This window comes from Mesocricetus auratus, unplaced genomic scaffold (assembly GCF_017639785.1).
Source record: "Mesocricetus auratus isolate SY011 unplaced genomic scaffold, BCM_Maur_2.0 Super-Scaffold_6730, whole genome shotgun sequence".
Taxonomy (NCBI): domain Eukaryota; kingdom Metazoa; phylum Chordata; class Mammalia; order Rodentia; family Cricetidae; genus Mesocricetus; species Mesocricetus auratus.
In genome coordinates, this window is record NW_024429184.1 from 72,473,921 (window position 1) to 72,497,229 (window position 23,309).

A 23,309-nucleotide genomic window follows, 5' to 3' on the forward strand; every position below is an offset into this window, starting at 1 on the left:
GCCTGGGGTTGGAGAGCTGAAGATACGGCTCAGTGTTTAAGAGTGCTGGCTGCTCTTCCAGAGGACTGCAGTTAGATTCTGAGCACCCAGTTGTCAGCCCACAACTGTAACTGCAGTTCCAACGGAGCTGATCTTCTTGGCCTCTGCAGCGTCCAGGTATGCATATCATAGTCAGACTTAGCATGTAGGCACAACAACCATACATATAAAGGGCATACATTATTCAGGGCCTTCATTAGTTTCCTACAGTGTGAATGGTTACAGAGATCAAATGTTTGAAAACTGCTGATGTGCAGGGTGTCCTACCTCTAGTATTGCATAGCTTTTTTGCTCACTATTTTATTTTAAAGACCTGCTCATATTGCTGTACACTTAGTTCTTCATTGTGTATCCTGATTCTGTGTTGCTTATTGACATTTCTGTGTGAAATTTCATCACTCCATCAGCAACATGGGTTTTTCTTTCTCTTTTCCTACAGCTTTGCCAGTGTTTCACAACCTTTCTAATCTGGACCAGTTTGATTATTATAAAGTATCGTCTTGTTTAAAGTTTGCTTCTTCCTAGTTTTTTTTGCTAGTTTTACTGTAGTTTTGCATGTATAATCTATACAAGAATCAGTTTCATGTTTTGTTGAATATTCCTATGATCATATTTCATTGTTTCATGTATTCATATTACTTTGTGTAAACTATGTTAGATACTCCAAATAGCTTAATTTTCAGTGTTTATTGTCAAAGTATTTAGAAACATTACTTTCTCTACTCTTTTAGATATATATCATCAACTTTTCTGGTTATACTTTCACTGTTATTTATCTGTTTCTAAATTTTCATGATTTTCTTGTTAACCCAAGAATTTCTTGTAGGCAAGATATTTGTCTTGTAGGCATATATTACTTTTAAAAAGTTAGTTCTCTTATTGCTTTTTACCTACACTGAATTATTGTCAGAAAACTTGATTTGTGTGACACTTTTTGAAAATTGCTTGCTTGCCTTTGCTTTTGTGAGACAGGATCTCCTGTAAACAGGGCTGGCCTCAGATTTGTTTTGTAGCAAAGGATGACCTTGAACTACTGGTCTTCCTGCCTCCGTGCTTCAAGTGCAGGCATTGCAGGCTTGCACACCACACACTAATTAATTTTGCTAATGTCTTCATTTATACTTGAAAAGAATATACATTTTTGATTATTGCTTTAGAAATCGTTTTCTTTAATAAATATCTATAAATCTAAAACCAAACCAAACCAAAAAAAAAAGCCTTTCTTAACTTCTCAGCAAGGCGCGACACTGGCTTTCCCATGTTCTCAAAAGAACGTGCCATAGAGCAGAACTGAAATTAATCAAAGATTGTCTGTGGGGAAGAAACTTGTAGCAGCTGCACAGCCCTGAGCATTCTCCTTCAGGTATTGTTGCCTGAAGCCCCAACTGTAGCCTTGAAAGAAGAGCTGCTCACCTCTAAATTTTGGAGACAGCAAACTTGAGGCTCTGAGACTGAGAAGTAGTAAGGCCCTGAGCCTGCTTGAACCCTACCACAATACTGCTAGTTTGTTCTACTCAGGGGTAGTAAACCAGAAAATGCGATTTCCTTTATGGCTTCATGCATTTCTTTCCTCGTGTGAACGTTTGAAAATTCAGTTGCATCCCTTGTTCACTTACAGGTGAGGCTTCCGGATTTTAAATCCTTCCACTCTGAAGCATTGCACTGCTCTCTCGTGGTTTCCTTGAATCTCTTTATCAAGGTGTATTTTGTTACTTTCCTTCTTTTCACAGAAGATTTCTAGGCCTCCCAGAAATCCAGAGCTTTTTTCACGCAAAGTGAAAGCTAGAGAGCAGCTCATCTTCCTGCTTCCTTTGTGCAGTACAAAGCCACGTTTGCCCTGCACTGGCCATGTCGGGTGGGGGATTCCCAGGCCCAGTTCCACATCTATTTATCCATCAGTACTGTTTGCTACTTACCATTTTGTAACGAATTTAACTCCTCAGGAGGGAGTCAGGTCTGTTCCCTTCACTGATCTGGTCTTTAGAACATTTTCCTTGCATTTTAATACACCTATTCCACAGCTCTTTTCTAAAACTTGACTTTATAGAAGTGGTCTAGACGTGTGCATGTTGTGATATTGTCGCGGAATTCACACAGGACCACAAGGAGCCGAAGTCCGAGGCAATCACACAGGATTTTTAAAAAAGATTTATTTATTTATTATATACCCAGCGTTCTGCCTTCATGAATGCCGGCAGGCCAGAAGAAGGCACCAGATCTCATTATAGATGGTTGTGAGCCACCACGTGGTTGCTGGGAATTGAACTCAGGCCCTCCGGAAGATCAACCAATGCTCTTAATCTCTGAGCGATCTCTCCAGCCCGTCACACAAGGATCTTTTTATGAATTCGAAGTTTAATTCTGACACAAACCCCACACTTTGATGCAGCGGAGGGAGGTAGCACAGCTGTGAATACAAAAGAGCATGAGTTTTTAAAGGGCGGGAGACCATAAGGAGGGTTACATGCCTTGGCACTTCAGGATTGGGTCAGTGGGTACGGAGCAAGGAGATTTTTTTAAATTATTGGTCAGGCCGTTGGCATTAGCCCATAAATGGCTAACAAGGTGTCTGTACATACATCTGGAAACGATAAACTGCAGACAGGATGCCTCTAGTACATCTGGGACTTACTGCACAGTCTTTTTTAAATTAATTTTTATTTAAATTAAAAGCAATCTTATTTTACATAACAATCCCACTTCCCTCTCTCTCCCTTCCTCCCATTCCCCCCATCATCTCCCCTTTTCACCTCCACATTTTCTCCTTAGGGAGGGTGAGGGCTCCCATGGAAGGTCATCAAAGTCTGTCACATTTGGGGCAGGACCTAGGTCATGTCGTCAGTTCCCCCTCCACCCCCCTTGTGTATCTAGGCTGAAAGAGTATCCCTTCATAGGGAATTGGCTCCCTAAGCCCATTCATACAATAGGGATAAATACTGGTTCCACTGCCAACAGACCCATAGACTGCCCAAGACCCCTAACTGACACCCATGTTCAGGGGACCTGGTTCCCCAGCTGTCAGTCTGCGATTTGTGAGTTCCCACTTGCTCAGGTCAGCTCTTTCTGTGGGTTTCCCTAGCATGGTCTTGACCCCTTTGCTCATCACTCCTCCCTCTTTACAACTGGATTCCAGGAGTTTGGCTCACTGCTTAACTGTGAATCTCTGCTTCTGCTTCCATCAGCTACTGGATGAAGAAGGCTCTAGGATGGACTTTAAGGCAGTCATCAATTTCATTATATGGGAAGGGCATTTAAAGTAGTCTCTCCACTATTGCATAAATTCTTAGTTGGGGGTCATCCTTGTAGATCCCTGGATATTTCCCTAGTGTCAGGTTTCTTGTTAAGCTCATAGTGGCTGCCTCTCTTAAGGTATCTCTTTCCTTGCTCTCCTTCTCTGTCCTTTCCCCAGATCGACCTTCCTAATTCCTCATGTTCTCCTCCCCACTCCCCTTCTCCCTTCCTCTTTCTCGAAGAATGGATAAAGAAAATGTGGTACATTTACAGTCATCTGTAAAAAAACAATGAATGATATCTTGAAATTTTCAGGCAAATGGATGGAATTAGAAGAAACCGTCCTGAGTGAGGTAACCCAGGCACAGAAAGAAAAACATGGTATGTGCTCATTCATAAATGGATATTAGATATAGAGCAAAGGATTACCAGCCTACAATCCACAACTCCAGAGAAGTTAGGAAACAAGGAGACCCTAAGAGAGATATACATGGACCCCATCCCCAGAAGGATAAAGAGAAAGGATCTCCTAAGCAAATTGGGAACATGGGAGTGGGGGGCAGGAGATGGGGGAGGGAGGTAGGAGAAATTGCCCTGTTGTGTGACTGGCTGCAATTAGGGTACTAGCTCAAATTTCTGCTGTCACAGCACATTCCTGGGGCTGGGTTCAGTCCTGGTCACTAGTTCTAAGATGGTCTTAAAATTGGAGTCTGTGAAGTCAAGTAGGTTTTACTAAGTCCTCAGAGTTGAGCACATAAATAATTCCTTTGGGATTTTGGACAAAGGGATTTGCATACTGCTAAAAGGTAGAAATCACATCATCTAGCACAGATCTGGGGAAGCCAGCAGAGAAAGATGAATGTGAAAGAGGACTGCTGACCATGCTGTCTCAGAGGCTTTGAAACGCTAACCCCTGACGAACGAGGTGGTGTTAGGTGGGACTTTGTGTGAGGGAAAGGATTAGGCTGTGAAGGTTGGGCCTTCACTAGTGGAATTAGTGACCTTATAAGGGAAGGTTTGAGTGTTATCTTGTTCCTTCCACTATGAGAGGACTCAGAAAGATTACCATTCACAACTCTGAAAGTAGGCCTTCACTAGACATCATATCTGCCAGAACACTTCCTTTGAACTTCCCAGACTTTAGACCTGTGGAAAATAAACATTTGTTGCTTAAAACTCCTAGCCTGAAGTGACAGCTCATCAGTTAAGAGTTCTTGCTGTTCCTTCGGAGGACCTGGGTTTGGTTCCTCAAAACCCATATGGTGGCTCACAACCATTCCTCACTCCAGTTCTGGAGGATCCAAAATCCTCTTGAGTTGTCTATGGGCACCAGACATGTACATGGTGCACATACATACATACATGCTGGCAAGCACTCATACACATAAACTTAAATTATACAAATAAGTTTCAAGACACCTACATTTTTTCTTCAGCAGTCTGAGCTAAGATCAGGGAGATGTACAGCTAGTACTGTGTGACTTTCCCCGTGGCAATGTGAACAAGTGTCCAATCATCCCACATATGGCACCAATATTATGAATCCACTCAAATCAAGTATGGTGAACTAATGAGTTACTGGGGTACTTATAGGAGCTTGGCTGAAGGTCACTTACAGGAGCAGGGGATACTCAAAGGAGAAGATTAACTGAAAAGCTCACCCCACAATGGATGGCAGCTCACACTGGCTGCATCCCAGAAGCTCTCTACACAACTTGCAAGAAGCTCCATTTAAGAATTCTCTTGTCCTCAGAGTTGCTTATTGCTTTTATAATCTTGGGGAGAGGACATTATAAATCTCATTAGCTTTATGCACTTCCTGAGTCTTGGGAGCTCCTACCTCCTTGAGGAGGAAAAGAATCTATGCTACACTCAGGATCGAGATCTCCGGGCAGCCCATCATCAGAACTGGGCATCAAAGCAGTGATGAAGCACATTGTTAACATGCACGAAGCCCTTCCTCCTGATGCTAAGAAAGTTGAGTTGGATTTTCAAGATTATCTTGTGGCTTTAGAGACAAGGAAACAGTGTGTTGGAACGATTTGAGGGCTTGGCTACAACCGCGCAGTCAGACAGCCGACTGCGAATGAGGACCCGCCTCTTTTTCTCTGTCACAGGATGCATCACAATTTGTAGATTCCTTAGCAGCGGGTTTTTTGGCTTTGAAATGAGTGTGGGAGACTTCAGTTATTTCTAATTTCTCCTCGTCAAGCTTTTCCCTAAAAGTCCACACTAAAGGAAAGGGAGCTATATGGAGCTAAAGGCTCTGTCATATTCTATTTCCATTTGAAACCTATAAGGAAAGTTAGCAAGGGTTGAAACATACCAATGGGGCTTTATAATGTCCCTGAACCTCTCTGTCTCTCTCTGTCTCTCTGTCTCTGTCTCTGTCTGTCTCTGTCTCTGTCTCTGTCTCTCTCTCTCTCTCTCTCTCTCTCTCTCTCTCTCTCTCTCTCTTTCTGTTCCCCTGTCTCTCTGTTGTTTGACTTTTGAGTCAGGGTGTTGCTCTGTAGCTCTGGCTGGGCTGTAACTCACAAGTAACCCAGACAAGACTTGAACTTGCAGTGATTCTGGACTTCCTTTGGCTACTGAGTGCTAGGACTACAGGTGGAACTTCCCATGCCCAGCTGAGAATGTATTTTGGTTATGCAAACAGCACAGGTAGTTCATATAGTCATAGGAACTCTTTACATCTCTTCTTTGGATTTTCATTTTTCTTTTTCATTGATAAAATATCTTTTCCCATCTGGAGAGACCTTGCTCTCAGCTTCATATCCTTTAGCAGCAATAACACTTTTTGTAGGGAAGGGAGGAGAATGAGATGTCCCTGGAGAAACTGTTTTCTTAGCCACTGGCTGCCAGTTATAGAGATAACTATGTCTCCACAGTGACGGAGCATAAGTCTGCAAGAGAACCCTCTGGGGGTTTACTTGGATGACAAACATTAAGCATTATGAATCCAAATGCATGCTTACTTAATGCCAAAAATTTGAATGTTATTTTCAGACAAGTAAGAGGAGACTGTTATCTTCTAAATTAAAATGGGCGAAGAGTAACTGTGGTTGAAATGCAGAGCCCAACTTTATTCCTCAAGGGTTAAATTTCAATAAAAATATCTCTGCTATGTCATGTTTATCACTTGTGATATGTATCTGTGTTAATTACTTTCCATTTATGTGAAAGACAGCTTGAAATGTGCTAAAATGTGAAACAAGTGCATTCAGCTTTCCTTCATTTGAGCCAAAGTTTTATGTCCTATTTTCCAAAAATACATTTCTTTCAGGAAGAAGTCAAGCTATGTGGCCAGATATGCTGAGAGTCTGAGCTGCACGCGGCTATTTATAAAGTGCTGCACTTCTGCCGTCTGCTCCCCACACTCCTCCTTCCACGGCCCTTTCCTCAAATGCTAGCTGTGGCTCAGGAGTGAATTTCAAGTCTTCTTCCCTTTCTTTTTCTTGTTTAAGCTTAGATCACTTTAGGATACCCGGGATCGCATGAGGACTATCTAATGAAGTTGCGTCTACCCTGCCCACTTCCTAACTTTGCACTTGGCTTTTCACTTTTTACTTTAAGCCCTTCCATTGGCTCAGCACCATATTTTTCTCTTTCTTTCACCCTGGCCCAGGGAACCAACCCTTCTAAAGGCCACCAGAGGCCTCTGCTTGAGCTGGGGCACCACCAGGACACCCTTTCAACTCCTCTTGCCAATTCAGGCCTTGTTGCCTGCTGCTGAGTTCATCTCTGCTCCCTACAGTAGCTTGTTTTAATAAAAAACATTGAATTTTAGATCAATGTGATTTTTTGTTATTGTTATAAAAAGCAATTGCCTTATTTTATTTAAATGTAGAAAGATTCATGGTGAATAGTTTTCATAAGAACTAATAGAATACAATTAGTTAATAAATTTTTACCCGTGCTTGTGATAAAGGTAGGACAAAGAAGAGGTAAGAAAAAAACCTAATAAAAAGACAAAAAATGAACTACAAAAGCAATGACAGTACCTCCTCCCTTTTCTAAACAGTGAACTCTACTAGTCCCATGATAACTGTGCATTAATTTGCACTGGCTGTCATAACAAAATACCATAGAAAGGTATACATAAGCCATAGAATTCTTCAAATCTACAGATTGCAGATGCAGAGGCAAGAATAAATTTAAGCCTGGGCCATGTAATACAAATCCGCTCACAGAATAAGAACTTGATGTTGGAGAGATAGCTTAATAAGTAGGAGCTCTTGCTATGGGCACATGGGTGTCTTAAGTCTGAGTTTCCAGAACTCACAGAAAAAGCTCTGAGTCACCACGAATTCAGAGATAGAAGGACTGCCAGCCAGGATCCAGGTTGAATGGGAGAACCTAACTGAACGGAATAAGGCAGATAGTAATCTGGATCACATGAGTCCACAGGTACATGTAGTCATTCACATATATATGCACACATGACCCCCCCACACACTCACACACATACAGACACAGAACACACAGAAACAACACACACTTACAAATAAAAAGGAAAACAAAACAACAAATACACAAAAATTCCTTAACAACAAATCCTGAAAATTCTTTCTTAAATATAATTTTTGAGATTACCATTATAGAATTTTCCCTTATTTCTTCTACCCAAACCCTCTCATGTACCTTTCTTTGTTTTCTTTCATACCCATGGCTGCTTCATGTATATATGTACACACATATATATATATATATATATGAATATATACTTAATATACATACTTCTAATACATATTCCTATATACTCATATATGCATATTCCTAATACACATTCTCATATACTTATATATACATATTCCTAATACATCACATATGTATTCCTAAGTACAGAAATATAACCTTCTCAGTCTTATAACATGTTTTTAATGAATTGGTCAAGCATTTGGTGTTCTTTTCACTGGGGAAGACCATTTATCCTACTCTTAGCATTCCTTTGTTGCCTGTAGTTCTGTGTCTGTAACTTCCCCTTGCCAATGTTAGCATGTCTAATGGTATCATCCTTACTCATAGAAAGTCATATTGGTGAGACTTCATGAGTGTAGTTGTGGAAATTTCTAGGGGAAAGAATCTCAAAGCAAACTCCCCGTTTCTCTGGAGATTAACAAACTTCCTACTCCTTCTTCCACAATGAATTCCATGCCTTAGGTTAGGGAATTGTTCTGTAGATGTACTAGTTCGAATTAGACTCCACAACTATGCATTATGCTTACTTGTGTTATGCTGCATTTCTCTCTATATGTATCAAAGAGAAGTTTCCTTGGTGTGGGGTGAGGACTACACTTACCTGTTTGTTTAATAGCAAATATTTAGAATATAGTTAGGGAGTAAGATGGTCTAGTAGAGTGGTGGTTATAGGTTCTCTTCCATGTTCTATGGTTTCTCTAGCCTTGGCTATTTGACTAGGTTTCCAGTACCAGGCATAATTTCCCTCTCATTGATTAGGGTTCAAATTAACATAATCAGAAAGCAACAAGGAAACATTACAATAGACACCAAGAAATTCAGAATATTAGAAAGAAGTACTTAAAAACCTGTACTTAAAGAAATGGATGGATTTCTAGATTCAGCTAAATCACAAAATTAAACCAAGAACCTAAATAGACACATAACAAATGAAGAGTTTGAAACAATAATAAGGTGCTTTCCAGTAAAAAAAATCCAAACCAGATGGTCCACAGCAGAATACCAGACATTCAAAGAAGATATACAGCCAATCCTTCTTACACTATTAAAAAGAAATAAAACCAGAAGAAGTGCTCCCAAACTCCTTCTATGAAGCCAGTATCACTATAACACCAGGAAGAGATATAGCAAACAAAGAAGCAAATATCCCTGGTAGACATAGATTAAAAGGAATTTAATGAATTTCTTACAAACTGAATTGCAGACATATATCAAAAAAGTTTATCTGCCATCACCAAGTTGACTTTATCCCTGAAATATAGGGGAGACTTAACACACACAAGTCAATAAACGTAATTAACCACATATGTGGAGTTAAAGACAAAAATCATATGTTTATTTCAATAGACACAGAAAAAGTCTAACAAAATCAACAAAAGTTCCAGAGAAAGCAGGGCTGGACAAATTACCTCAACATAATAAAAGCTGCATATAAGAGTATGGAGTTGAGGCATAGGAAGAATTAGCTCCCTTGAGGCTCCTCTCTTGGGCCTTTAGAGGGCTTTCTCCTTATGTAAGTATTCTTGGTGTAGTTGTGTATCCTGTATCCTGTTTTCTCCTTTTTTTTAAAAACCAGGACATCAGTTGCACTAGAATACTCTGAGATCTTGGTTATACTGAATCATGTCTGTCACAGCCCTGTCAGTACACATTCTATGGCACTATAGCATAAGACTCATGTTCACTTACTCTGTACACAGAATGATCCATGATCCCTGTGTTCTTGGTTTTGGATGAGTTTAATAAGTAGAGAACAATCAAAGGTAAAAGAATACCATAGCAAGGAGGAGACAAATGATGGACACATCAGATAAGGTATTTAAATAATTCAACAAGAAGGATGGAGAAGTCCCCTGGAGACCATCAGCTGGAGCCCTGCCTGGGTTGATAAGGAGATTCTGGGCAGAATGTTCTTCCCTCACATGAGACTTCTAATTAGCTGTCCTTACCACAGGGCTTTATATGTCACGAGATAAATAATATCTGAGTATTGAATTTTGAAATAGTATTAGACAGTCCTAATTTCAATAGAAAGTTTTTTTTCAAAAGGTTTTCTTTTGTTCTCAAGGGCTTAGGTTCTTTACTCTTGAACAATTTTGCTCTTTTGGTTGCTGTTTCCCTAATTACAGAACCAGAAACCAGCATGTCCCTGTACAAGTGGTCTTGTAGGACACTTTGAGATAAATAAACTTGGGTCTGAAATGCAGGAGGGTAGCCCTGTTCCACGGATAGATTCTCAGTAAGCTTAAACATGCATGATGCTAAACTGTTTATCTGTATTACATTCTTGAAACTGTGACACATTAGCCCATAGCATCCCAGGTGACCAGAATTACAAATTGTAACATTAGCTGAGGATGGAAGAAGACATACTAAAGTCAGCAAGGAGCTCTAGAGCCAGGCTTTGAAAAGGGATGTCCTATGTGAGAAACCTGCTGGGTATGTTTAGTGATCAATGTCCTGCTGAGAAGGTGTTGCGTAGTAACACTATGCAAAGCTAAGCTTTTTCTACTGAACATGTTACACTACGTTTTAGTTGCTCTGACTTCTCCAAGTCCTCTTGATTCTTCTTTGCTAAATGTCATCAAGGTCAAAGTCGTAGCCTCCAAGTCAGGTGTAAATATATGTCATATGAAGCATATATATCACATTGGGATTTATAAGAACACAGTAGTGTATGAACTTGAGGTTTGCATAACTCAGTGGAGCCACCTGAGATGTTATCAAATATAGCCATGCACTTGAGATGTGTATGAATACAACAATTCTCTCAAGGTACATGTGAACACAGACATGTACCTGAGGAGTGACACAACTACACAAGGTCTATGAAAACAACTGTGTCACCTGAACATGTGTAACATAAATGTCACTGTGAAGTGTATACACAACTATTCATCTGAGGTATTCATGAAGAATTATAGACGTGTACAGGAAATAATAGGAGATGTAGACTTTTTTCTCCTTTATTTTTATTATTATTTATTTTTAAATTTAAATTCAAATTAGAAACAAGGTTGCTTCACAAGTCAGTTCCAGGTTCCTCTCTGTTTCTCTTCCCTCCTCCCGTGCCCTCCTCCTAGCCCTCCCCATTATCTCCTCCTTTCTCCAGGGAGGGTGAGGCCCTCCATGGGGGTGTCCATAGTCTGTCATTTCATCCAGGGCAGGGCCTAGACCCTCCCCCAAGAGTTCAGGGTGAGAGTGCATGTCACATTGTTGGATGGGAGTCCAAAGTCCATTTGTATACCCGGGATAAATACTGAGCTACTGCCCAAGGCTCAATAGATTACCTAGGCCTCCTCATTGACACCCACATTCAGGGGGTCTTGATCAGTCCCATGCTGGATTCCCAGGCATCATCCTGGGATTCAAGAGCTAACCCTTGTCAGGTCAGCTATTTCTGGGGGTTAAACCAGCCCAGTCTTAATCCCTTTGGTCATCAGTCCTCCCTCTCTGTTACTGGCTTTCTTGAGTTCAGCTCAATGCTTAGCTGTGGGAGTCTGCCTCTTCTTCCATCAGCCACTGAATGAAGGTTGTGTTTCCCAGACTCTCTGGCTATGGGATTGTAGGCTGGTACTCCCCAGATCTATGTCTAAAATCCATATATGAGAGAGTACATGCCATGTTTCTCTTTTTGTGACTGTGTTACCTCACTTAGGATGGTTTCTTCTAGTGCCAACCATTTGCCTGCAAATTTCAGGATTCCATTGTTTTTTTCTGCTGAATAGTACTCCAGTGTGTAAATGTACCACATTTTCTCTATCCCCTCTTCGGTTGAGGGGCATCTAGGTTGCTTCCAAGTTCTGGCTATTACAAATAAAACTGCTATGAACATAGTGGAACAGACATCCTTGTTGTATGAATGGGCATCTTTTGGATATATGTCTAAGAGTGGAGTTGCTGGGTCTTGTGGTAGGTTTATTCCCATGTTTCTGAGGAATCTCCATACTGATTTCCAAGTAGACTTTTTTTTTAAACATCCAAGCCTACTTTGTCCATAGCTGCCCGGACCGATGGGATATTCAACATGGGTCTGGTGAACAGCTAGGAGAAAGATGGGGGATGGGAGATACAATAAAGGACACTAAGACAGGTATCTGATCAAGGTGACAAAATTTAATTCTTTCCAACATTTAAGGGGCTTGGAGGAGAAAGTGAGGAGGGGAACCTTCAAGGAAGCTGTCAGGGTAAAAGGTCAGTGGGGAGGGGTAGCCTGGAAACCTAATCTGAAGGACAAAAGGTCAGGGGATAGAACCTCCTGTGTTGCTTGGTAACCTGACTGTAGGTCCTTACTTTATCTATCTCAATCTTTCCCTATTGTCCAAGCCTTTCTCCTGGCAGACTTGGGGGCTTTCTATTGAGCTAATCTTTATCTGGCAATTAAGCTGCAGGCCTGTTTCTGGAATTTAGCAGAGGTAGCAGAGTGGTCCATAGTCATGCACTCTCTATGAGGATGGAGTCATGTCTTCTCTATGAGTATGTGAGGCAGCCGCAGCTGGCTGATGGCTGGAGGCTCCTGACACATAGCTTATTACATTTCAGATCCAAGGGCATATGAATAAATCAATTAATGTTATAACTTTTTGTTAAGAAACTAAATTCCTGGTATAGCAATACCAGTAAACTTCAATTAGATAACTTGCAACCACAAAACCTGTGATTACAAATATTGGCATTATCAGTTGAACTGTAAATATAAATCGCTTCTTCCTGTTAGTCTCTATAATGATTAAGTTTCTAAAGTTTATCTAAACTCCATACAGAAACTTGTTTTGGGGAATTTGACAGTTATAGATGTATGTCTGTTAAACTGATGATGGACATAACTCATCATTCCCCAGAAACCTTTTTTGATTACAGTATCTAACATTCTGTCTCCTCTTTTTTGGTTTTGCTGGCTATAAAGGTTTGGATTGGAGAGGGCTTACTGGATCCCAATCCTTGGAGCTGGATCATTGGATTCAAATCATGATGTGGATAGGATAGGGAGGATGAATTACCAGGATTCATGGAGCGGGATCACATTACAGGAACATAGGAGTGGATTCCTTCCTGCCCCAACCAAATCACGTTGTTGTGGATTTTTTTCATTCAACTTAATTGGCTATTCCAAAGAGGTTTTCCCCCTATTTTTGACCATTGGAGCCCTTAAGATGCACGATGGAATTGTGTTTTGCATTTTTTGGTAAAAGGAGCAAAGTGAGGACCTGGAGATAATAAGCTGGAGCAATCTCCTTGGAAGAATTCAGCATGAGTAGATGGTAAACATTTAAAGGGGAAAAGGGGAAAGGGGGATTTGTTTAAAATAGTAAATCAGGAGGAGGCTGGGAGTACAGGGAAGTAGCTGTCCCTCTGGCATCATCAGGTAAACAGGCCAGCTTCCCGGCCTGTGTTCCAGAGCCTGCAGATTGCCTGGGAACTGCACAGAGCTCCCAATCCCGGCGGGAGCATCAGGTAAACAGGCCAGCTTCCCGGCCTGTGTTCCAGAGCCTGCAGATCGCCTGGGAACTGCACAGAGCTCCCAATCCCGGCGGGAGCATCAGGTAAACAGGCCAGCTTCCTGGCCTGTGTTCCAGAGCCTGCAGATCGCCTGGGAACTGCACAGAGCTCCCAATCCCGGCGGGAGCCAAGCACCCCAGACTCCAGATCTTCTCTCCCACCAAAGAGACCAGGAAACTACAGGAGCCAGGGAGACCAGGGGAGTAGCTGTTCCGGATCAGGTACAACAGGACCCAGCATAGGGTCCAGGGGACCAGGTAGGAGGCTAAGCGCCCCAGATTCCTGTTCTTCTTCTCTACCCACGGACCAGCATTTGGACAAGGCATAGAAGAACCACCAGATTACTGGACTTACTAGCACCCACCAAAGGGAACTCTGGTCCCCAGACCAGGAAGGGGCTCTTTCTGCACCCACTAAAAGAAGAGATGGGAAAGAGACAATACAAAAACACAGTCAGCAACAGAAAAACAAATATGACACCGCCAGATTCTAGAGACTCCACACCAGCAAGACCCCAATATTCCAACGCGAAGGAAGCAGAAGAGAATGACCTTAAAAGCACTTTCATGAAAATGATAGAGGCCCTAAAAGAGGATATTGGAAAATCCCTCAAAGAAATGGAAGAAAAAACAAACCAAAAAATGCAAGAAATGGAAGAAAAAGCAAAGCAAAAAATGCAAGAATTAGAAGAAGAAACATACCAAAAAAGGCAGGAAATGGAAGAAGAAACAAAGCAAAAAATGCAAGAAATGGTAGAAAAAACAAAGCAAAAAATGAAAAAAATGGAGGAAGAAACAAACCAAAAAAGGCAGGAAATGGAAGAAGAAACAAAGCACAAAATCCAAGAAATGGAACAAAAAGCAAACCAAAAAATGCAAGAAATGGAAGAAAGAACAAACCAAAAAATTCATAAAAGGCAACAAACGGACGAACAGATAAACAGAAAATTGCAAGAAGCAATGCAAACGCTGCAAGGGTTGAAAACTGAAATAGAGACACTAAAAAAAACACAATCTGAAGAAAGGCAGAAAATAGAAAAGCTGGACAAACAGTCAGGCACTACCAATACAAGCATTACCAACAGAATAGAAGAGATGGAAGAGAGAATCTCAAGTGTTGAAGATACATTAGGAGAAATGGATTTATCAACCAAAGAAAACCTTAAATCCAACAAATCCTTAACACAAAACATCCAGGAATTATGGGACACCATGAAAAGACCAAACCTAAGAATAATAGGTATAGAAGAAGGAGAAGAAATCCACCTCAAAGGGGCAGAAGGCATATTCAACAAAATCATAGAAGAAAACTTTCCCAACCTTAAGAAAGACATGCCAATGAAGGTACAAGAAGCCTACAGAACACCAAATAGAGTGGACCACAAAAAAAATCCCCTCGCCACATAATAATCAAGACCCCAAACATACAGAATAAAGAAAGAATATTAAGAGCAGCTAAGGAAAAAGGTCAAGTAACATATAAAGGCAGACCTATCAGAATTACACCTGATTTCTCCATGGAAACTCTGAAAGCCAGAAGGTCCTGGATAGATATTCTACCTACACTAAGAGACCATGGATGCCAGCCCAGACTACTATACCCGGCAAAGCTCTCAATCACTATAGACGGAGAAAACAAGATATTCCATGACAAAACTAGATTCAAGCAATATGTGTCCACTAACCCAGCCCTACAGAAAATTTTGGAAGGAAAACTCCAACCCAAGGAAGCTAACTACAACCAGAAAAACATAAGCATTAGAGAATCCCTCTCTACCAACAGCCAAAAGAACAAAGGGGCGAAATTCCACCAACAACAACCATCGCAAATCGAAGAAGGATGAGCAATCAATGGTCATTAATATCCCTCAATATTAACGGCCTTAACTCACCCATAAAAAGACACAGACTAGCAGAATGGATTCGAAGACAGAACCCTTCCTTCTGCTGCATACCAGAAACACACCTCACCCTCAAAGACAGACATTACTTGAGAGTTAAAGGTTGGGAAAAAATTTTCAATCAAATGGACCCAAGAAACAAGCAGGGGTAGCAATCCTAATATCTAACAAACTAGACTTTAAAATAAAATCAATCAAAAGAGATGAAGGAGGTCATTACATACTCATCACAGGTGAAACCCACCAAGATGAAGTGTCTATCCTGAACATCTATGCCCCCAATACAAAGGCATCCACATTCGTTAAAGAAACATTATTAGAACTTAAATCTCATCTAAAGCCCCACACAGTTATAGTGGGAGATTTCAACACAACACTCTCACCACTAGACAAGAATACCAGACAGGAACTCAACAGAGAAGCAAAGGGTCTAATAGAAGTAATGACCCAACTGGGATTAACAGATATCTATAGAACATTTCATCCACATAAAAAAGAATATACCTTCTTCTCACCACCACATGGAACCTTCTCAAAAATCGACCACATACTTGGCAACATATCAAACCTCAGCAGCTACAAAAAAATTGGAATAACTCCATGCATCTTATCAGACCACCATGCCTTAAAATTAGAATTCAACAACAACACAAATTGCAGAAAACCTACAATCTCATGGAAATTGAATAATGCTCAACTGCACCATCCCTGGGTCAAAGAGGAAATAAAAAAAGAAATTAAAGACTTCCTAGAATTCAATGAGAATGAAGACACAACATACCCAAACCTATGGGACACTTTGAAAGCAGTGCTACGGGGGAAGTTCATAGCACTAAGTGCTCACATGAAGAAACAGGAAAACAGTTATACCAGAGAATTAACATCACAGCTAAAAGCTCTAGAACACAAAGAAGCAAACTCCCCCAGGAGGAGTAGACGCCAGGAAATAATCAAATTGAGGGCTGAAATCAACAAAGTAGAAACCAGGAAAACAATACAAAGAATCAATGCAACGAAGAGTTGGTTCTTTGAGAAAATCAACAAGATAGACAAACCTTTGTCCAAACTTACCAAACAGCAGAGAGTGAACACGCAAATTAACAAAATCAGAAATGAAAAGGGGGACATAACAACAGACTCTGAGGAAATCCAGAGAATCATTAGGTCATACTTTGAAAACCTGTACTCCACAAAATTCGAAAATTTAAAGGAAATGGATGACTTCCTGGACAGCTATCATTTGCCAAAACTAAATCAAGAACAGATAAGCAATTTAAATAGGCCTATAACCCCTATGGAAATAGAAGCTGTCATCAAAAGTCTCCCAACCAAAAAAAGTCCAGGTCCAGATGGCCTCAGTGCAGAATTCTACCACAAATTCAAAGAACAGCTTATACCAATTCTTCTCAAAGTGTTCCACACAATAGAAGCAGAAGGGTCTTTGCCAAACTCTTTCTATGAGGCTTCAATAACCTTGATCCCCAAGCCACACAAAGATACAACCAAGAAAGAGAACTTCAGACCAATATCCCTCATGAACATTGATGCAAAAATACTCAATAAAATACTGGCAAATCGGATCCAAGAACACATCAAAACAATCATTCACCACGATCAAGTAGGTTTCATCCCAGGGATGCAGGGATGGTTCAACATACGAAAATCCATCAACGTAATCCACCATATAAACAAGCTGAAAAACAAAAATCACATGATCATCTCACTAGATGCTGAAAAAGCCTTTGACAAAATCCAACACCCCTTCATGATAAAGGTCTTGGAGAGATCTGGGATAACAGGGACATACTTAAACATAATAAAAGCCATATACAGTAAACCAACAGCCAACATCAAACTAAATGGACAGAAACTCAACGCAATTCCTCTAAAATCAGGAACAAAACAAGGCTGTCCACTCTCTCCATACCTTTTCAACATGGTACTTGAAGTTCTAGCTATAGCCATACGACAACAAAGGGGGATCAAGGGGATACAAATTGGGAAGGAAGATGTCAAACTTTCACTGTTTGCAGACGATATGATAGTTTACATCAATGACCCAAAGAACTCTACCAGGGAACTCTTACAGCTGATTAACACCTTCAGCAAAGTGGCAGGTTACAAGATCAACTCAAGAAAGTCAGTAGCCCTACTATATACAGATGATAAAAGGGCTGAAAGAGAAATCAGAGAAACATCACCCTTTACAATTGCCACAAACAACATAAAATACCTTGGGGTAACGCTAACCAAACAAGTGAAAGACCTGTATCGTAAGAACTTTGAATCTTTAAAGAAAGAAATTATAGAAGCCCTCAGAAAATGGAAAGATCTCCCATGCTCTTGGATAGGTAGGATCAATGTAGTAAAAATGGCAATCCTGCCAAAAGCAATCTACAGATTCAATGCTATCCCCATTAAAATCCCAGCACAATTCTTCACAGACCTTGAAAGAACAATAATCAATTTTGTATGGAAAAACAAAAGACCCAGGATAGCCAAAACAACCCTGTTCAACAAGGCAACGTCCGGAGGCATCACTATCCCTGACCTCAAGCTCTATTATAGAGCTATAGTCCTGAAAACAGCTTGGTATTGGCACAAAAATAGACAGGCAGACCAATGGAATCGAATTGAAAATCCGGGTATTAACCCACACACGTACGAACATCTGATCTTTGACAAAGAAGCTAAAAATATACAATGGAAAAAAGAAAGCATCTTCAACAAATGGTGCTGGCATAATTGGAGACTGGCATGTAGAAAAATGCGGATCGATCCATGTTTATCGCCATGCACAAAACTTAAGTCCAAATGGATCAAAGACCTCAACATAAATCCAGCCACACTGAACCTCTTAGAAGAGAAAGTGGGTGGTACCCTTGAAAGAATTGGTACAGGAGACAGCTTCCTGAACATAACACCAGTAGCACAGACAGTGAGATCAACAATTAATAAATGGGACCTACTGAAACTGAGAAGCTTCTGTAAGGCAAAGGACACAGTCAGCAAGACAAAAAGGCAGCCCACAGAATGGGAAAAAATATTCACTAATCCCACATCTGACAGAGGGTTGATCTCCAAAATTTACAAAGAACTCAAGAAGCAAGTCTCCAAAACAGCAAAGGACCCAATTAAGAAGTGGGCTGCAGAACTAAATAGAGAGTTTTCAATAGAGGAGTCTAAAATGGCTGAGAGGCACTTGAGAAAGTGCTCAACATCCTTAGCCATCCGGGAAATGCAAATCAAAACAACTCTCAGATACCATCTCACTCCTGTCAGAATGGCTAAAATCAAAAACACCAATGACAATTTATGCTGGAGAGGATGTGGTGAAAGGGGGACACTCCTCCATTGCTGGTGGGAGTGCCAACTGGTTCAGCCACTTTGGAAAGCAGTATGGAGATTCCTCAGAAAAATGGGAATAAACCTACCACAAGACCCAGAAACTCCACTCTTAGGCATATATCCAAAAGATGCCCATTCATACAACAAAGATGTCTGTTCCACTATGTTCATAGCAGCTTTATTTGTAATAGCCAGAACTTGGAAGCAACCTAGATGTCCCTCACCCGAAGAATGGATAGAGAAAATGTGGTACATCTACACAATGGAGTACTATTCAGCAGAAAAAATAATGGAATCATGAGATTCGCAGGCAAATGGATGACACTAGAAGAAACCATCCTGAGTGAGGTAACCCAGTCACAAAAAGAGAAACATGGCATGTACTCTCTCATATATGGATTTTAGACATAGATCTGGGGAGTGCCAGCCTACAATCCTATTGCCAGAGAGTCTGGGAAACAGAAACTTCATTTACTGGCTGGTTAAGTACTGAGCTGAACTCAAGAAAGCCAGTAACAGAGAGGGAGGACTGATGATCAAAGGGATTAAGACTGGGCTGGTTGAACCCCCAGAAACAGCTGACCAGACAAAGGTTAACTCTTGAATCCCAGGCATCAGCCTGGGAATCCAGCATGGGACTGATCAAGACCCCCTGAATCTGGGTGTCAGTGAGGAGGCCTAGGTAATCTATTGAGCCTTGGACAGCAGATCAGTACCCATCCCAAGTATACACACGGTCTCTGGACTCCCATAGAACAATGTGAGGTGCACTCTCATCCTGAACTTTTGGGGAAGGGTCTAGGCCCTGCCCTATATGAAATGGACTATGGCCTCACCCTCCCTGGGGGAATGAGGGGATAACGGGGGGGGGGATGGGGGGGAGGGCACGGGAGGAGGGGAGGGAAAGGGAGACGGACCTCGTACTGACTTGTGAAGCAACCTTGTTTCTTATCTAAATTTAAAATGGAAAATAAAAAAAATATTAATAAAAAAAAGAAAAGAACCAAAAAAAAAACACAAAGAGCCCAAAGAACTATAGCATTGTATAAATCTATGATTGAAGCACTTGGGAGGATACTGAGTCAAGGGCTATCCTCAGCTATTTTGTGAATAGTAGTTAGCTTAAAGTTATTCTGGTCTACATGAGACAACCTCATAATAAAATAAATCCTCAAACAGTAGAGGACAATTGAAAAAAAATAAAAAAATAAAATAGTAAATCAGTAAGTCACTTCTAAATTTAAAGAAAACAAAATTGGAGTTGTAGAATAAGTAGGTTTCCAATTGGCTATTGCCATTTTTCTTTGAAAAATAAACATTTTTTAAAAAACGAAAAAAAAAAATAAAAAGAAACTAAATTCCACCTTATGTTTAGGAAGTATCCTATAGTCTGTCATCATTTGAGGTGGAAATGTCACTCTAATAGTTCACTAACCTCGAGACAGTTTACTATGATGATAACATGTCTGATGGACAGCTGGATTCTCAAAGGTGCTTCCTGAACAGGAAGGCAGGGGACATCATGCTGGCCATCGTGTCACCTCATGCTGCTAAGCAGAACTGCAGCAGACACACCCAGGGACAAAAGGACCCATCCTCAGTTTCTTAGATATGATAGAAAAGATGACCTCTGTAGTTATGAAAATTTCATGGTCACTATCAGCTAAATTGCCACTATAGGACAATGTCAGTGAAAAAGTCAAGGAAGGAGCTTTTCCACAACCAAAGGAAAATAGAAAGTAAAATTTTAATTTTAATTTCTACTGAATACTTACAAACTCATACAGGGTGAAAAAATGTCTAAAATTTACAGTTGACAGCAAGTATTTCTAAAAGATTTGTTCATTTTTATTTTATGTGTATGAGTGGTTAACTAGCATGTATGTATGTACACTGTGTGTGTGTGTGTGTGTGTGTGTGTGAAAATGAAGTTCACAAAGGTCAGACGAGTATATATGATCCCCTGAAACTGGAGTTACAGAGGGTTGTGAGCTGCCAGATAGATGCTGGGAGTCAAACCCGGGTCCTCTGTAAGAGCAACAAGTGTTCTTAACCAATTCAACAGAAGTTTTATAGTATGAAAATAACAGCAAAGTAATTTTCCAGTCTTTCAGTAAGTGAGAAAATGTATCAACATTTGAAGCACTTATCTCTTTAAGTTGAATGATTAACAACAAATCACACAATAAAATGTAAAGACATGCTATAATAGAACTGTCAATGACAGTAATACAGATATGCATATCCTCCAAAGTAAAGGAGGGAATACTAAATGTGATAGATTTAATGCTATTCTATCTTTTGAAAAAGTATTTGTGCTAATTCTTTGAAAATTTTATTCAGGCCTATGATGTGCTCAGATCATATTCAGTATTTACTTCTCATTACTCCTCCCAGATTCAACCTTTACCTTGTTATCTGCTTGCAAGTTTTGTGTGCTTAAAAAACAACACTTTGACTCAGTCTACCACAAGACCCAGCAATTCCACTCTTAGGCATATACCCAAAAGATGTCCATTCATATATCAAGGATATCTGTTCAACTATATTCATAGCAGCATTATTTATAATAGCCAGATCCTGGAAGCAACCTAGATGCCTCACATCTGAAGAGTGGAGAGAGAAAATGTGGCATATTTACACAATGGAGTACTACTCAGTGGAAAAAAAAAACAATGGAATCTTGAAATTTGCAGGCAAATGGATGATACTAGAAGAGATCATCCTGAGTGAGGTAACTCAGTCACAAAAAGATAAGCATGGTATGTACTCACTCATATATGGATTTTAGACATGGATCAGGGGAGTGCAAGCCTACAATCCCATTGCCAGTGAGTCTGGGAAACAGGGAGGACCTTGAGAGAGATATGAATGATACCCCAGAGAAGGGGAATAAGGCAAGATCTGGGAGCATTTTGGAGCATGGGGGGAGGGAGAGAGAACCGGGAAAAGAGAGGGGGAGAAGAAGAAGGGAGAGGAAGACATGGGGGAGCAGGATGGTTGAGTTGGGGTAAGAATAGAGGAGAGCAGGAAGAGAGATACCATAATAGAAGGAGTCATTATAGGTTTGAGGAGAGAGCTGACACCAGTGGAATTTCCAGAGATCTACAATGATGACACCAACTGGCAAACTAAGCAATAGTAGAGAGACTACTTTAATTGTCCCTCCCTGATAATGAGACTGACAACTGTCTTATATGCCATCCTAGAACCTTCATCCAGTATCTGACAGAAGCAGAGGCAGATACCCACAATTAAACACTGAACTGAACTTTTGGAACCTAGTGACAGAGAGGGAGGATTGATGAGCAAAGGGGTCAGGACCATGCTGGTGAAACTCACAGAGACAGATGACCTGACAAGGGGGAGCTCTTGGACCCCAGATTGATGGCTGAGAGGCCAGCATGGGACTGATCCAGATACCCTGAATGTAGTGTCAGTGAGGAGGCCTTGGTAATTTCTGGGGCCTTGGGTAGATCAGTGTTTACCATGACGTATGAATGAACTTTGGGAGCCCATTCCACATGGAGGGAATGCTCTCTTAGCCTGGACACATGGGGAAGGGCCTAGGCCCTGCCCAGATGAAATGACAGTCTCTGGAGATCCTCCATGGAGGGCCTCACCCTCCTTGGGTAATGGTGTGGGGATTGGGTGGGGGGTTGGGGGGGCTTGTGGAGTTTCAGTGGAGGAGGTGTGAGAGAGGTATCTGGGGTTGACATGTGAAGAAGCATGTTTATAATTTAAATAAAAATATATTGGAATTAAAAAAATAACTCTTTGAACAACATAGTAAAAATGGCAATCCTACCAAAAGCAAACTACAGATTCATTGCAAGCCCCATCAAAATTCTAGCACAATTCTTCACAGACCTGGAAAGAACAATACTCAGCTTCATATGGAAAAACAAAAATTTCAGGATATCCAAAACCATACTATACAATAAAGGATCATCTGGGGGCATCACTATCCTTGACTTCAAGCTCTACTATAGAGCTATAGTAATAAAAGACAGCTTAATATCATCATTAAAAACTGACAGGTGGTCCAATGGAATTGAATAGAAGATCCTGATATCAACCCACAAACACCAAATTTTTGACAAAGAAGCTAAAATATAAAATGCAAAAAAGCAAGCATAGTCAACAAATCATGCTGGTATAACTGGCTGTCAACATGTGGAAGAATACAAATAGATCCATATCTATCACCATGCACAAAACTCGAGTCTAAATGGAACGAAGACCTCAATATAAATCCATCCACACTGAATCTCATAGAAGAGAAAGTGGGAAATATACTTAAACACATAGGCACAAGAGGCTACTTCCTAAATTAAATACTAGTAGCACAGACACTGAGAACAACAATTAATAAATGGGACCTCCTTAACCTGAGAAGCTTCGTAAGGCAAAGAACATGGTTAACAAGACAAAATGTCTCATTACAGAATGGGAAAAGATCTTTACCAGCCCCATATCTGACAGAGGGTTGATCTCCAAAATATACAAAGAACTCAAGAAACTAGGCCTCAAACTACTAAGTAATCCAATTAAAATGGGGTACAGATATGAACATAGAATTCTCAACAGGACA